Source organism: Rhea americana, unplaced genomic scaffold (genome assembly GCF_003343005.1).
Source record: "Rhea americana isolate MKP2758 unplaced genomic scaffold, rheAme1 scaffold_79, whole genome shotgun sequence".
NCBI lineage: Eukaryota > Metazoa > Chordata > Aves > Rheiformes > Rheidae > Rhea > Rhea americana.
The window spans coordinates 375,766-389,630 of NW_028186967.1; the positions used below are offsets into that span (position 1 = coordinate 375,766).

At 41.5% G+C, this 13,865-nt stretch overlaps 1 protein-coding gene across 1 annotated transcript in view; it reads right to left on the reverse strand.

Moving 5' to 3' along the window:
• The window catches only part of TMEM178B (transmembrane protein 178B), a 212,819-nt gene that overhangs the window by 189,234 nt on the left and 9,720 nt on the right, over window positions 1-13,865 (reverse strand). The gene's annotated exons all lie outside the window — the stretch shown is intronic.

Sequence of the window (13,865 nt, forward strand, 5' to 3'; positions counted from 1 at the left end):
TTCAAGAAATCTCCTTTAGGTCTATAGAAAATTGCATATTAAACTCTAACATTTAACCTTTTTAAAATCTTTTTAATGCAGGTCATGTGGATTTCTGGAGCTTATTAATCAAAATGGCATCTGGTATCAAGTCAAGTACCTAAAAGAAGACAAGGAATATTTGATCCACACTATGGCCTTCAACAACAAAAATTAGTTCAACAAGATCTATTGTTATAAATCCATGTTGATTAGCCTTACTTAGCATACCTGCTTTTAATTCTTTATTAATCAAATCATATATCAGTGGATATATTATTTTTTCCAGGACTGTTATATTTATACTTTTGAAGAGTTTGAATAATATCAGTTTTCTCTTAGTTCTTTGGTGCTTCATAAGAATCCTAAGAACTTTTGAAAATCACCATTAATATGAATTAGGTCTGGAAATTTCCTTAGCCAGCTCTTTGAAAACACTTAATAACAAATTATTCAGACCTGTTAAATTAAAATAACTGACTTCATTTAAACTACTCTTTGTTGCCATCATATGGTAAGAATAATTGATATAGCTTTTTTCCAAAACCAGAATAAAAATATTTATTAAGCTTATCTTTGATTTCCGTATTAAGTTTTCTTTCATTCCATTGTGCAAATGACAAATACTATTGTTAGTATTTCTATCTTTAATATGCTTTGCTATTATAGGCTATAGAATAATAACACACTTCAAACTTCTTTTGTTTAACAGATTTTCAAAAACTTTCCCATATTAACTCTAGCAGATGCAATTTTTCTGTCTTGTACTTGTTTCCTAGATAATTCTTACATCTTAGTTTCTAATTTTTATGTATTTCAGTATGTTGCCCTTTCTTCTGCCTGTACGTGAGAACATGCACATTCACAGTGCTTATCTTCTCCTACTCTTATTTTCCTTCATAGTTAAGTGTTTGTGGTTTTTAACAATATGGTCTTCTTTCTTGTATCGAGCACTGTAGCGTTTTTGCACACATGTTGTAAAAGGTTGTCAATAAGTTCCCAACTATCCATCAGATTTTTTACATTTTATCTCCCAACTAATTTGGTCCTTCATTATATTCAGCTTTGCGAAATGCTACCCAGTTCCTTCCCCTTTTGCCTTCAACCTTCGGGACTTTATTTGCTTTAGTATGCTTGCATAGTTCAGTGATACCTATTTCTCAACAGCAAATATCTAGCAATATTTTATATTTGCCTGTCGCTACTTCTGCAGTTATGGACGCACGGGACAGGGAGATGTTCATGCAAAACAGAAACAGTCTTGATCAGTTGTTTCAATGCCAGGCCATGGAGAAAACCAAACATCACCACGGCATTGCCGTACGGTCCGACATCCCCACTGCACTACTAGCCCAGCGCCCACCGAGGCAGTCAGCAGCCTGCCTTTAATTTAAATCCTACATATGCAACTACGGAGCTGTCAAAGTGTACATAGAGCTGTGACTCTGCACTGAAAGGAGCAATTTAAATGACTTAAAGGGAATGCTTTCAGTCACCCCTAGCTATGCAGTGCTCTGCCACCCATGGGTAAAGCAGGCAAGTTTTGTAAGTAAATCCTCTCCGAGCACACGGGTTTAGTCATCAGTGAAAGCTGCTGGCTCCCTCCCCTCCAAACCGCGGTTCATCCTTGCGCGCGGAGGTCAGCCTCTGCAGGCAGTCGATAAAGCTTCAATTAAGCGTCCTTCTCGCAGCACGCCCTGATTTACGCCTCGCGTTCCCGCGCTGCCACTTCGCTGAAGAAGCCCACGCAACGGCAAGGATGTGGCGCGCTTCAGCTGCCTGAAATAGGAGCTAAGCTTCTCAAACCCGGGCATCGTCAGCAACTCACAATAAATAGTAATATTCAAATGCAGCTTTAAGAAGGAGGGAAATGAAGCTGTAGAGGGCATAGTAGAAATATTACTATTGATACTTCAATTGGATAATTAATAATACATGGCGTGTGTCTTCCAGGTAGTCTCTGAGCTGTATTTCCTTGCAGAGAGGTGTGTGTCTGCGTTTATACACTGCTGCGATGGGATAGTATAAAACTCTCCGTGATGTGAACATCCTGGTACACTTCTCCAGCCAATGTAATGGCGTGGAGAATCGGATCTCCCAGATATTTGTCATTCAGAAAGTCCAACCTTACCTGTGCGGTGACGGGGGTAGCGTCCGCTGCAGTGAACAGTGTTGTTATCGAAGCCTCGTACTTGTCTTTGGTTGCTTAGGCTACAAGTTAAAATGCAAAGCGACTCATAATGATTACAAATCCTTCCGGGAAAAAAAGTAACAAGCGTAAGATGACGGAAATGATTTGGCCGAAACAGCATGCATCGAGGGAGATCTGTGTTATTTATTTGTGACGCTGTCTATCTGAAAGCGAACATGGTCATTTGCAGCTTTCACAGAAGAAATAAGTTTTACAGAGATAGAGCTATTAGAGGTATATTGAACAATCTAAAGAAAGACTCAATATTTTCATTTGTAATAGCGGTTATAGAATTGATACAAAGTCTCTGACTATTTTTCTTTGGACTTTTGGGGGCAGTGGTAGAGAATAATAACCTTACAAAGCTGTCTTGAAAATTTATTGGCCTAGGTACAAAATCAACTCACTTACCAAGAGCATCATGAAAAAAAAGAGAGAGACTATCATTTTCCTCCCTCCTCAGGAAAAGAATGTATGTCCCCACCAAACGGGCAAGTTGAACTCAGCAAGAATGAATTGCTGACATGCTTTTATTATACCAACAAATATAACGTTAACTGGAATGTTACATGTCACTTCCCATGTATGTAGGTCATTTTCTCTAGGCAAACCTTCTGCTCAACTCAGGGAAATATTTCATAGGGCCATGAACCTGTGCAAGAAGGAGCAATTTGGAAGCCCCTGGGAGGCCAAGTCCAGAAGGCCCTTCTACATCTTTTTTCCCCAAGTCCTTTCAAAAGCAAAATTAATGATTGGCAAAATCCTTGTCCCACTGAAATCAAAAGAATGTTTACTTCCAACTTCAGCAAGGCTGACTTTTCTCTCCTGGACTTAAAAGCATTTTTGCTTGAGAAAGAACAGAGTAAAAGCTATGTGTGATCTTCAGCATTTTGCCCTGGGCTAACTCCAGGGAACATGATCCTCTGAATGCCCAGCTGCAGACATGAGAACTTATTTAAGACTATTCTAAAATGCAAATTATACTGCATATACATTGTATGCCTATGAATATCCACTACAACGGAAATATGCATCGTCCAGAAATATCAACTATCTGAGGATGCTCAGCAGAGCCAGGACACTGGGAGTTAAGAGTGAAAATCCCGGATAACAGTCCATCCTGAACTTACGCAACAAAAATCAGACTATCAGCACGGATTTATTCTAATTTTCCATGCTTTTCTAGGTCTAAGTCAGACCTCCAATGTTCTTTTAATATGGATTTTCTACAGGCTCACCAACAGAACAACTGACAGGCAGCCATGAATTACAAGGATATAAATACATCCAAGGGCTTTAGTGGCTAGAGCTGATACAGTAAATGATTACTCTAACAGATTACTTCTCAGTGCTGCATTTTGAAGAAGCAATCTGATCACTGTTTATTCCAGGTAGCAAAAAAAGAAGGAAAAGAAAAGTCACCGTGATTATTCTGACTTAATGATTTTGGCAGCCTGAGCCTGTCCTGCCTTGACTGTGCCACCCACAGTGCCAGACCTGTGACAACTTCCCAGGGTTTGCACACAAGCCAGAAAATTCACTGGTCCTATTAAACTGCCCCCAGCAAAACTCTCCCATGGGCAGCAAGGTCAAGCTTCAGCACAGCATTACAGGGCTCGCTGCACATGCAGGAGGCACAAGGCAGCCCAAACCGGGCCCTGCAAGCCCCAACAGCTCTTGCTCAAATAAACAGGCCCATAGCAATGGCTGGAGATCTGCGCTGCCAAACTCGAGGCCTCCAAGAGCGAGGGCAGATGAGAGAGAATTTGCTGGGGGTTATTGCTGCCCAGAGGCTATTATCTGTTCGTAGCGCTGAGTGCAGGCATCCCTGGCCCAGCGTTCTCTTCCTCTTCTTGGTGCAAGACAAACCCACAGTGAGCAGGCTGGAGGACACCTCGCCCTCTGGTCTGAGCTCTTCTGAAGGAGATTAATGCCCACGGGCTCTTGAATCCTCTCACTTCTCCCTAGAAGTGCCCAGCATGAGCCACAATCTGCAAAGCTGCATGCTTGATACAGGCTATATGCTGCCTCTGATGGCAGAAGGGACCTGACTAGTTATCTTCCCCAGCCCCAAGGGAACCAGGCTGATCCCTGCCATATTTTCACCAGAGCTGTGGGCCATCTAATTTTAAATGTCACTTGCAATAGCTGTTTTTTCCTTCCCCAAATAACTTTGCAGCCCTGGAGTTGGAGTCATCTGAAACCACAAGATTGGAGTTTGAATGGCCTTTGATAGTATCAGCGAGCTGAGCCATTGCTCTGTGCCTCACCCACAGTTTTCCCTTTTTATTGTTCACTGAGATATACGTGCAAATCCAAAGGAAACAGTCAGTCAGATGTGGTAAAGCTATCAAACATACTGCTCCTCTTCCTCAATGGAATGAGTCTCACTGAAATCGGAGGGAATATCTAGGTAAATACCGCAAGTAGAAGGATTTAGGGTCTGAGCTCCACAATGCATGACAAAACTGCCATTAAAGCAACATTAAAGTACTGGGATCTCAACAAATGCAAAAAATAGTAGTGTAACCAATAAGGAAGTCCTGTTTTATTATAAATTTTTCCCAAAAGACTATAGTACCTTCTTGAGCCTCCTGAATTCACTGTGATCTACAGTGCTTATATCCCCTTGGAGGAATTGCTGGATTATGCAAAAGCTCAATCACACAAACTTATTCAGGCCTTTATGATGTTTGGGCTATAAGGCTCATGCTGTATATGGACTTATCTTCTCCTCCTCCCTGCACCCCTCAGGGCTTCCTCTCCCATTTCTTGTACATATTCTTCATGGATTTCAGCTCGAGTTGTCTCAAGGTCATATCAAGATGTTTCAGTATGAGACTGTGGCTCAGTTATGAAAAGTGTATGTAGTTCAAAATATTGTTTAAAAGCAATAGACTGTAAATAATGCTTGTTGCCTGAAGGAGCTCTGATTTATTTAAGATATATACAAACTTCAAAGAAATGCCTATCTTTTAACAGTTAAAGCAATGAGAATGGATGAGGCTGTGATCTGTCAAGTGATCCTTTGTCACTCCCAGTACAGGGCCATAATCCTTCAGTTGTGATTACGTAGAAGAATATTACATTGATCCTGTAAAATATCTCTGATTGGATCAACGTTATTTTCTCTCGCATTGACAAGGTCTTACCAGAGAATGACTATAATTCCACTGCTAACACTGTCTTAGTGAAATCCCCCAATAAATCCTCAAAGCAGGGCTGTTAGTAATACCTTTATTAGACTAACTAAACAAGATATTTATATGCAGGGACTGCCAAAGGACTCTGGCTCCTGCTTCAGTTTCTGGAGGAAATCTTGATCAGAAATGCACTACTGGAAGACATGTTCTGAAGGAGACTCCACATGAAGATAAGAGCAGGTCAAATGACCCTTTAAAGATTCACAAGGTTGCTCACAGATTTGCAAAAATAACTGCCATTTCCCTCTCCATGCTACAGTGAGGATGTTTTGAGCACCCAAATACATCACTGGCAGAAAATTTCATGGCAAATGTGGTTCACAGGCAAGGCTACAGCTTAGGTTTTCCCCTCACATTGCATGAATTCGCTCTCAGAACAACAGTTTGCTAAGAGCCAAAGAGGAAATATAGTCTTTAGGTACCTGCTATAATTTCATTATTTGCTCACAGCCAAATATTGCCTTCATAACTCAAGAAAAATCTGCTCCCATTCCAGCCCCTGCTCACTGATGATGTCCTTCCTCCTCCTTTCTTCACCTTCTCTCTTTGTGAGTCCCCCCTGATTTTTTCTCCATTTTATTTTCCCCACAGCTCCAAGCTTTCAGTCCCAGTAGTTTCAATCCCACAGTGACATCCCTCATCACTGAATTTGAATTGTCACCTTCTGTCTTTAAATGTGATGCTCCAGTGAGATGAACAGCAGACTTGATCACCTTGCCAAGCCATTATTTTCAGGCAGCCTGAGTGCTCAAGTAGACACCACATCTCTGTTTTCCCTTGGTTCACTTCAATAATGTTATCTCTAAAGCCATGAGAGCTACCAATGTTCTAAACCTTTAATGAAGATTGTGTAAAGCATGAGTAAACAAAATACAGTAACTATCATAAAACTAGAGCACAGCTGAAAGACCAGTGTAAACAGCCATATATCAATTAGTAGATGAAAAAGCTACAAAGACAATATATCAACGGAAGTGTATCAAACAAATAGCATGGCAGAGAATATGCCTTCCTAAATCCTTTGAAACCAAGTTGGCATCTGTGATGCGTATCACTTAGCTGTTATGTTTCATGTGAAAATCATCTCCATATTCTTTATATTAAAATACTGGATTGTCAGAGGAGCCACTTCTCAGCTCCCAAACACTTAGAAACAAATGAAAAATAATTGGTTTTAGCCTTTGAAAAGGAACAGCCTGATGGTAAAAGACAATTGATGACTATAGAGAGGAAGCTTGACCTATTCCATTCATATCCAATTTCTTACAGGTTCCCTCTACACTCTGGTTCAAATATCTCTACACCAGATGTCTAAACTGTGATGTCTACCTTGAAGGTCATTGTCATAACTATGATGGATAGCAAAACTTTCTCACATGAAAGCTTCAACTCGGGAGCACTGACCTGCCTGAAGGGGTAGATTCTGTGATAAATGCGACAGTTGTGAAATTGCATCGTATAGGCAGCGCAGTGTGTGGACCCTGATGGCGTTGTTTATGACACTGTCCTGTCCATGGGGTTGAGGACGTACACACAGGCTCCAAGAACTCCCACCAGTTCACTACTCTAACTCCACTAATTAGACCAGAAGATTTCTGCTGCCTCTCCTGATGCAGTGCAGGATGATGTGTTCCTGTTCTCAGACAATTAAACTGACATTTTAATATAAACCAAAACCCTATATTTTTCACTATTTCAAAGTCAAGAAAGTGAAATTGGAAACAAGAGTGCTGAAATGAATAGAGAAGTGCTCATATCTGACCTTTAATAGTTAAGACCAAGTCCTGCTACCAGGATGGATAGAAAATGATCAGTTTACACCCTCTGAGAGCTAGACAGTTGGATCTAATTTCAAAACATGGACCCTCAAGACAAGAACTGAAACACTATCAGGAGCCGCCTGAACAGTCTCAGCCCAGAAAGGAGGGACACAAGTGCTGAATTCAGGTACCCAAGATGACAGTCAAGTTTTTCAGGTGACAGACACAATGCAGCATCTCATCACAGCAATCAAGTCTTCTTATAGAGCACTCAAAATGCAAATCCAGAAACTCCCCAAATGCAATGAACAAAATTCAAAGCGATGAGAAACTTTACAGATGACATCCTCCAAATCATCTTAACGCTGTGAGTGCCAAAAACTACATTCCAGTTGAGGTATGGCAACCCTATCCAATGCTACCCCGCAGTAGTGGCTGAGATGTCACAGCCTGTTGGTTCAAAGCAGGGCTGACAGCTAAGGAAGCAGAGCCTGGGCCTAAAGACTTGCCGATGCCTCAATACCATGGGCAACTTTCTGCTAAGAGAAATTCTGCTTATCTGAGGTTATTTATATGTTTCTTTCCCATTTCTCTCTTTGTACTTCTATTCCTAGACACATGCACAAGAAAACAAGACTTTGCTACTAAAGGATTTACCTGTTCCTGTTGCTGCTTCTTCATTTCAAGTCATTGACAATGCAATTAGTTGCTGTGTCACAGGCAGGATGCAAACAGTAAATGATGAACAAGAGGAGGAAAGATGTGCCACTGGGTTTTGGTGGGGCACAGACTGCAAAGGGGACACCAGCAAGGACAGTACTAAACGACTCGCTGCAGGGATAAGAGGGAGAGGTTGAGGGGGAAGCCATCCCTACCCCGTAGTCGCACTCAGCAAGAAGCCAGCCCTTACGTGCACATGCACCTCTCCTCCATCCTGACATTCAAGTAGTCTCTCCCTTTTTCACTTTAAGATACATAAACAAGTAGCCCCACTTTTTTCTACAAAACCTATGAGGTAAAAGCATCTTTCCCGGATTTGAAACAAGTCCCCATGCCCTCCCCAAACAGATGTTTCTAAGTCTTGAGGTCAAGACACTGCGAAAGCCCATTCTGCAGCCAGTTCCTTCACTGGGAAACATTGACGTTATGGAGCAGTCAATGCCATGCAATGCTGTAATGCCTCCATCCCTGCTGAACCCATGCCATCCCTAGGAGCTTATGACTACCTCCCCAAATCCCACTGGAATCACTGAGTTACAATGAACAGTATTTCAAAACTGGAGGGTCTTCAGAATCCCAGGTGCAAAGGATTCCTCTTTCCTCTTGGATACCAAAGATTTTTTTCACGCAAAAACAACATACAGCTCAACCTTGCAAATATAAGCTCAGAAGAAACATGTTTCTCTGTCCTTTTTTCCAAACACTCCCCAGTACATGCTGGCTGAGTACACCCCTCTGTCAGGAATACAAGGCTTCTAAAAAGGAGCTGCCTTCTATTCACATAGCTCAAGTCACTTGTAGAGGACCTGTCATCCTGCTGCTCCCACATGTGCAACACACCCACAGAGGCAACACCAACAACCCCCAGTCTCCCTCTTTCAGACTCTGTCACCACCCTCTCCAGTTCACCTGGTACAGAGTTGGGAATGCTCTTCATTAGGCCGTGTTCATTCCTCAGCAAAGGCAGAAAACAAAAGTTCCTTTTCTCATCAGCCTTAGATATAATCCTCATTCTTCAGCTGCTCAGTCGCAGAGCTAGGAAATAATTTCTTTCAGTAACTCAGAAGCCAGCTTTGCTACTTAACATCTCAAGCAAGGCTTCCCCAATACTCCAGACACACATAGCACCCCAGCTTGTCTTCCTCCATACTGACAGATGGAGCCTTACCTCCACTTTTTTCTGAATTAGATCTTGATAGGCTTTCACAGGTGATGGTCTCCTAGCTTTATTGCTGTGGAGCCTTTCTGTTCCCTGTAAAACCTCTCCCCAAGACTGTTGTGAGAAGGTTGGTCCATTGCCACATACACAACTGGACAAACACCCAGAAGTGGGAGCCTTTAGCCCTCATAAACCCATGTATCCTGCAACAAAAATCCTTTGCACTATAATGAAACCAACCCAGCATCACCAGCCAAATGGCTGAACATTTTGGGAACTGAAATACGTATCTCATGGTAATTTAAATATGTGCAAATAAGAGCATAATTCTGTTGCTGCCAGCAATCCTGAATGTTTAAATATAGTAAGAAAATATCATAGCTTCTATTTTATTTTATATAAACTATTTAATAAAGAAGTGGAAGACTGTTCATTTTCATGGCTTCTGAATTCAGATGGCTGTGAATTTAACAGGGCTGCTACTGTTGAGCTGAGGCATTAAGAAATGAACATAGAGTAGGAAGACAGGAAATGAAGATCCTGTTAACCACATTATCTACTAGAAAGATATGGAAAATATGCATTAAGTGCACACAGTCCTGACCCCCCAGCCCTTCATGTACTTGTGGGGTGCCACTGGAAGAAAACAAGGTGTAGTTCAGATCTACATGAATGAGACAAAACAGCTAGGATGGAGAAGCTGGGTTTGTGTCGGGTTTCTTACCTCCCACTAGACCACAGCCCAGTGATGAACACTCCTTCCATCAGGTCCTGCCTGGTAAAGAGGTGAATATGCTCTTGTTTGGGGCAAGGAGGAATTAATAGTAACAATAGCTATAATAGTAACAATAAATGAATACTTGACAGCCCTATGGCATGTTTCACAGGGACACAGCACTAAAAAGGACTGTCTATGTTCATTGTTTTGCAAGAAAATTTGCAAAAATTCTTGCTTTTTCTTGGCAAGCATATCACATAATCTCTTCTCCTAAATAAGCCCATCTTCATCTTTAAAACCTGTTAGATTTACTGTGCCTTGATCACTCCTTCCAGAATTTCACTTCAGCCCAGCTTCCAGCCTACATATATCCATGGTCCTCACAAAGAGTGTTTTTCATGCTTGTGTTGTCCTTAGCTTAAACATACCTTCTCCATCTACTGTGTTTACCCTCATTTTTTTCTGGGTAACAGTCATATTTGTAAAACAGATTTTTCATTTTCCTCTTCATGCTAGTAACCCTGCTCTCTTCCTGCTTCAGCTTGAATTCATCTTTCTCAAATGTAGCTGACAAGAACAGCAGAGACTATAAACAGAGATGGTTTCATTAACACCTTGTGCCATGACCTTAATATTTTCCTCTTCCTACTTGAAATACCTGGCCAGCTCTGTTCTTCAGTCACACTTCCCCTTTTCATGGTTACATCACCACTGGCGGCTTTATCACTCTTCAGGACAGGTACACCCTATTGAAACCCTCATCCCCAGTGAGGCGTGCTCTGTGATGATGTCCCAGCTGCATGTTGGGATGAGACACAGGAATGCACCCTTCTCACTTTGAAAAGAAATGTGCTGCCATACCTGGGCAGGAAGGAAGCCATTTGAACCCAAAACTTCCTGTGATCTGGGTGTTCGGGGGTTGGAATCTCAGGGCACAATACAGAGGGTATTATTTGCCTGACAATCCAAGCATATTCAACAGGACTAAAATTTCACACTGAAAAGAAATTTTACACTATTAGGCCATAACTGCATGATTTTGTATTAAATTTTACCCTTTTTCTATTTTCCAGTCTTCGGTCCTTCTTATGTAATATTCCAGTCCTCCTTTCTCTTGGTGATGCTGTATTTTTGTGGCAGCGGTAAATGTCATTAGTTCAATCTTCCTGTTCATACCTAGTCAAAATAAGAGCTAGCATCTCTCCTTGCAGACCCTGCCTCCCAGTATCAACCCCATTAAATAAGGCTGGTCCCCATACTTCGGGAATTCTACTGTTGACCTTCCTCCATCTTGATACTTCCTCTTCGAACACTTGTTGCCTTGCTTTGGACAGTTGTTCAAACACACTGTTAATTGTATACTAATTACCTTAACATTCTAATAAATCATTTCCTCAGAGGCAGAATTTAAAATCCTTTATCAAAATCTCAATAATTTAGGTCTACTGCATTTCCCTTCTCTAGGAAACCAATTATCTTCCTAGCAAAATATATCAGGATAGTTTGGCACACTCCACATAGAAAATCATATGTTGCATGTTTATCTCATTTCTCCCTATGCATTTAATTATTCTTTCCTTTAGAACTTTTTTTAAGTCCTGTACAGTATTATTATGAACAAACTAAAATGTCCTCTGTGACAAGACAACTTTTCTCCTTTCTTTAAATATACATTTGCTACTTTTCGTTCCTAATGAACCATTCTAATTAGACAAATCTATTGAAAATCTTTTTTACTGGACATGTCACATATCACATCTTTCAGTACACTGAGATGGAAATTATCCAGCTTCCCAATTTGAGCCCATTAAGCTATTTGAATTTCTTCTGTTTCTCCTGTTCCTGTTAGCTGTCTACTTTTGTCTCTCTGATCAGTACAAAATTCCTCCCCATCCTCTCTTTACACATTATGGAGTATCATGTAAGAAGAACTGGGAAATATTGAGGACTGATGAATAGAAAAGGGATGAAATTTAATACAAAATACCAGATCATACAGTTAGGGACTAACAGTGTGAAATTTCTTCCAGTGCTAACTTTCAGCCTGCAGGATATGTTTACGTTATTGGGCAACTGCCCTCTGTGTCGCATTCTGGCAAAGTGAGAAAAGTCATAACTTTCAAAGTCAGCCCTGAACCTGCCTCCTAAATTTGTGCTATTGCTAAAAAAATAACCATTATAAGTATTGACTCTAAATATTTTATTTATGGGAGGCAGGAGACTCAAGTAGTAAGGCTACTAATTCAGATTTTAGGGGACTTAACTTGAAACTGGGGATGTGCTACTGATCTCTTGGATACTGATCTCTTGCTTCATCTCTGAATCATGATGACTCAGGGCCAATCACCGGCTATTTACATCTCATTTCCCCCCTGTACAACAGGGACAATTTCACTCTCTAAAAGTCCTCTGTGATTAAATATCTAGAAGTATCGAGAATATCTATCACAATGAGAACCACCAAAGTACCCAAAACAGAACAATGTAATTGGATCATTAGTTACCATAAATCAGCATCACCCCTTCAAAGTCAGTGCAATTACCTTAATTTACATCAGATAAGGACTTGCCCTTTAACATTTTAAAACATTTTTGTTGCTTTTTTGGTTTCTATTATGATTTTTATGTTATTAAATGACCACTGGGCAGAAGGCAAGAGTATATACAAAGATATTTCTAATTTTATTTCATTATTTTAAAAGGCTTTTTTGCATATTCAAAGATACGTATTGATTAGTGGAGAAACAGAGACTAGCATTGTACACTCATATTTAAGCAGAATGATCTTTTCAAGTAGCTCTGATTACCCCATAAAACTAAAGTAATTGTTTCATCCTATTAGAAAGTTTAGAAATACATTTAGGAAGCTTTTTTGAAATGTCCGCTGTTCATACTCAAAAACAACAACAGGTCTCAGAATTAAGTGAGAGCAGTGACAAGCAATTCTCAGCGACTTCCACTGAGTCTGGTAGGACACCTTAATGGGAGCTGACTTCCAGTATACACAGGACATCTTGAAATCCATGTTCCTTTACAGCTTTTCAGCTCATGTATACACATCTTCAGAAACAAATCACAAGACACTTTTGAACAGGTAGGTCAGACGCTTGTGCTGAGCACAGGCGCCACGGGAAGCTTCGGCAGCCAGCTGGGTGACAGCATTTCAGAGCTGGAGAGTGCTCTGTCACCTGCCAAAAGCTGCTCGTAATGAGGGAGCTCAGGATATCTGGCTTTTCTATCCACACCTAGTGCAGACCTCTCTGGGGACGGCCAAGGCAGGGATGCCAGGAAAAGCAGCTAGGGATACTGGGGAGACTCTCTCAGCTCCGATTTAAGGGTGTGCAGCTGCTGGTTTTGGGAATCACACGTGTGATTCACAAACCTCCCGCTCCTGCAGCCCCCCCCAGAGCACATTTGACTACTGCAGGGTGTTCCTGTTGGGGTTACACCTTCACTGGCATCACACAGAGATGGGTGCAGAAGATAGCAGGTCGCTTGCTAAGGCCAAATCTCCCTGTGAGCCCAGAACAGCAGCGCTTTTCATGCTCCAGACAGCCCTCAGGCCTAAGAGGTTACTTCTGGTCCAGGATACCCTGATTTGCCTGACATTTATTTGAGAGATCACATTGCTTTAAGTGTAGAAACACTGAGAGAGGAGCGCGACAGGCTGAAATGACCTTTATCCATAAGAGCCCTTCAGCTCTGCAAATATGTCCCTCTGGTCCTCCCCCTTCTTGGAAAATAGCCTAAATTTGTAGTTAATTCTTGTTTATTTGCACCGGCGGTTCAATGTGAGATCAAAGTACAGTTGTTTGAAGCACTAGGGAAACACAGCTCACTTCTGCTAGAAGGAAAAACGTTGGTACCCCCATGAGGCTATGCAGCATGAACTTAAGAGTGTGAAGGCAGGGCAAATGATAGATGACAGCCCATGGTACTGACCTCCCTAACCCTTAAGCTTATGTTTTTGTGCCCCCTCCATTCAATCCTGTTTGAGCCTCTCGGGCACCTAAAAGATAGGTGGCAGGCCTGGGCTGGGTGCCAGGTCCTGCATTCTGCCCTCCTCCTTGTGTTCTCCCCTTAGACTGGCACCGAG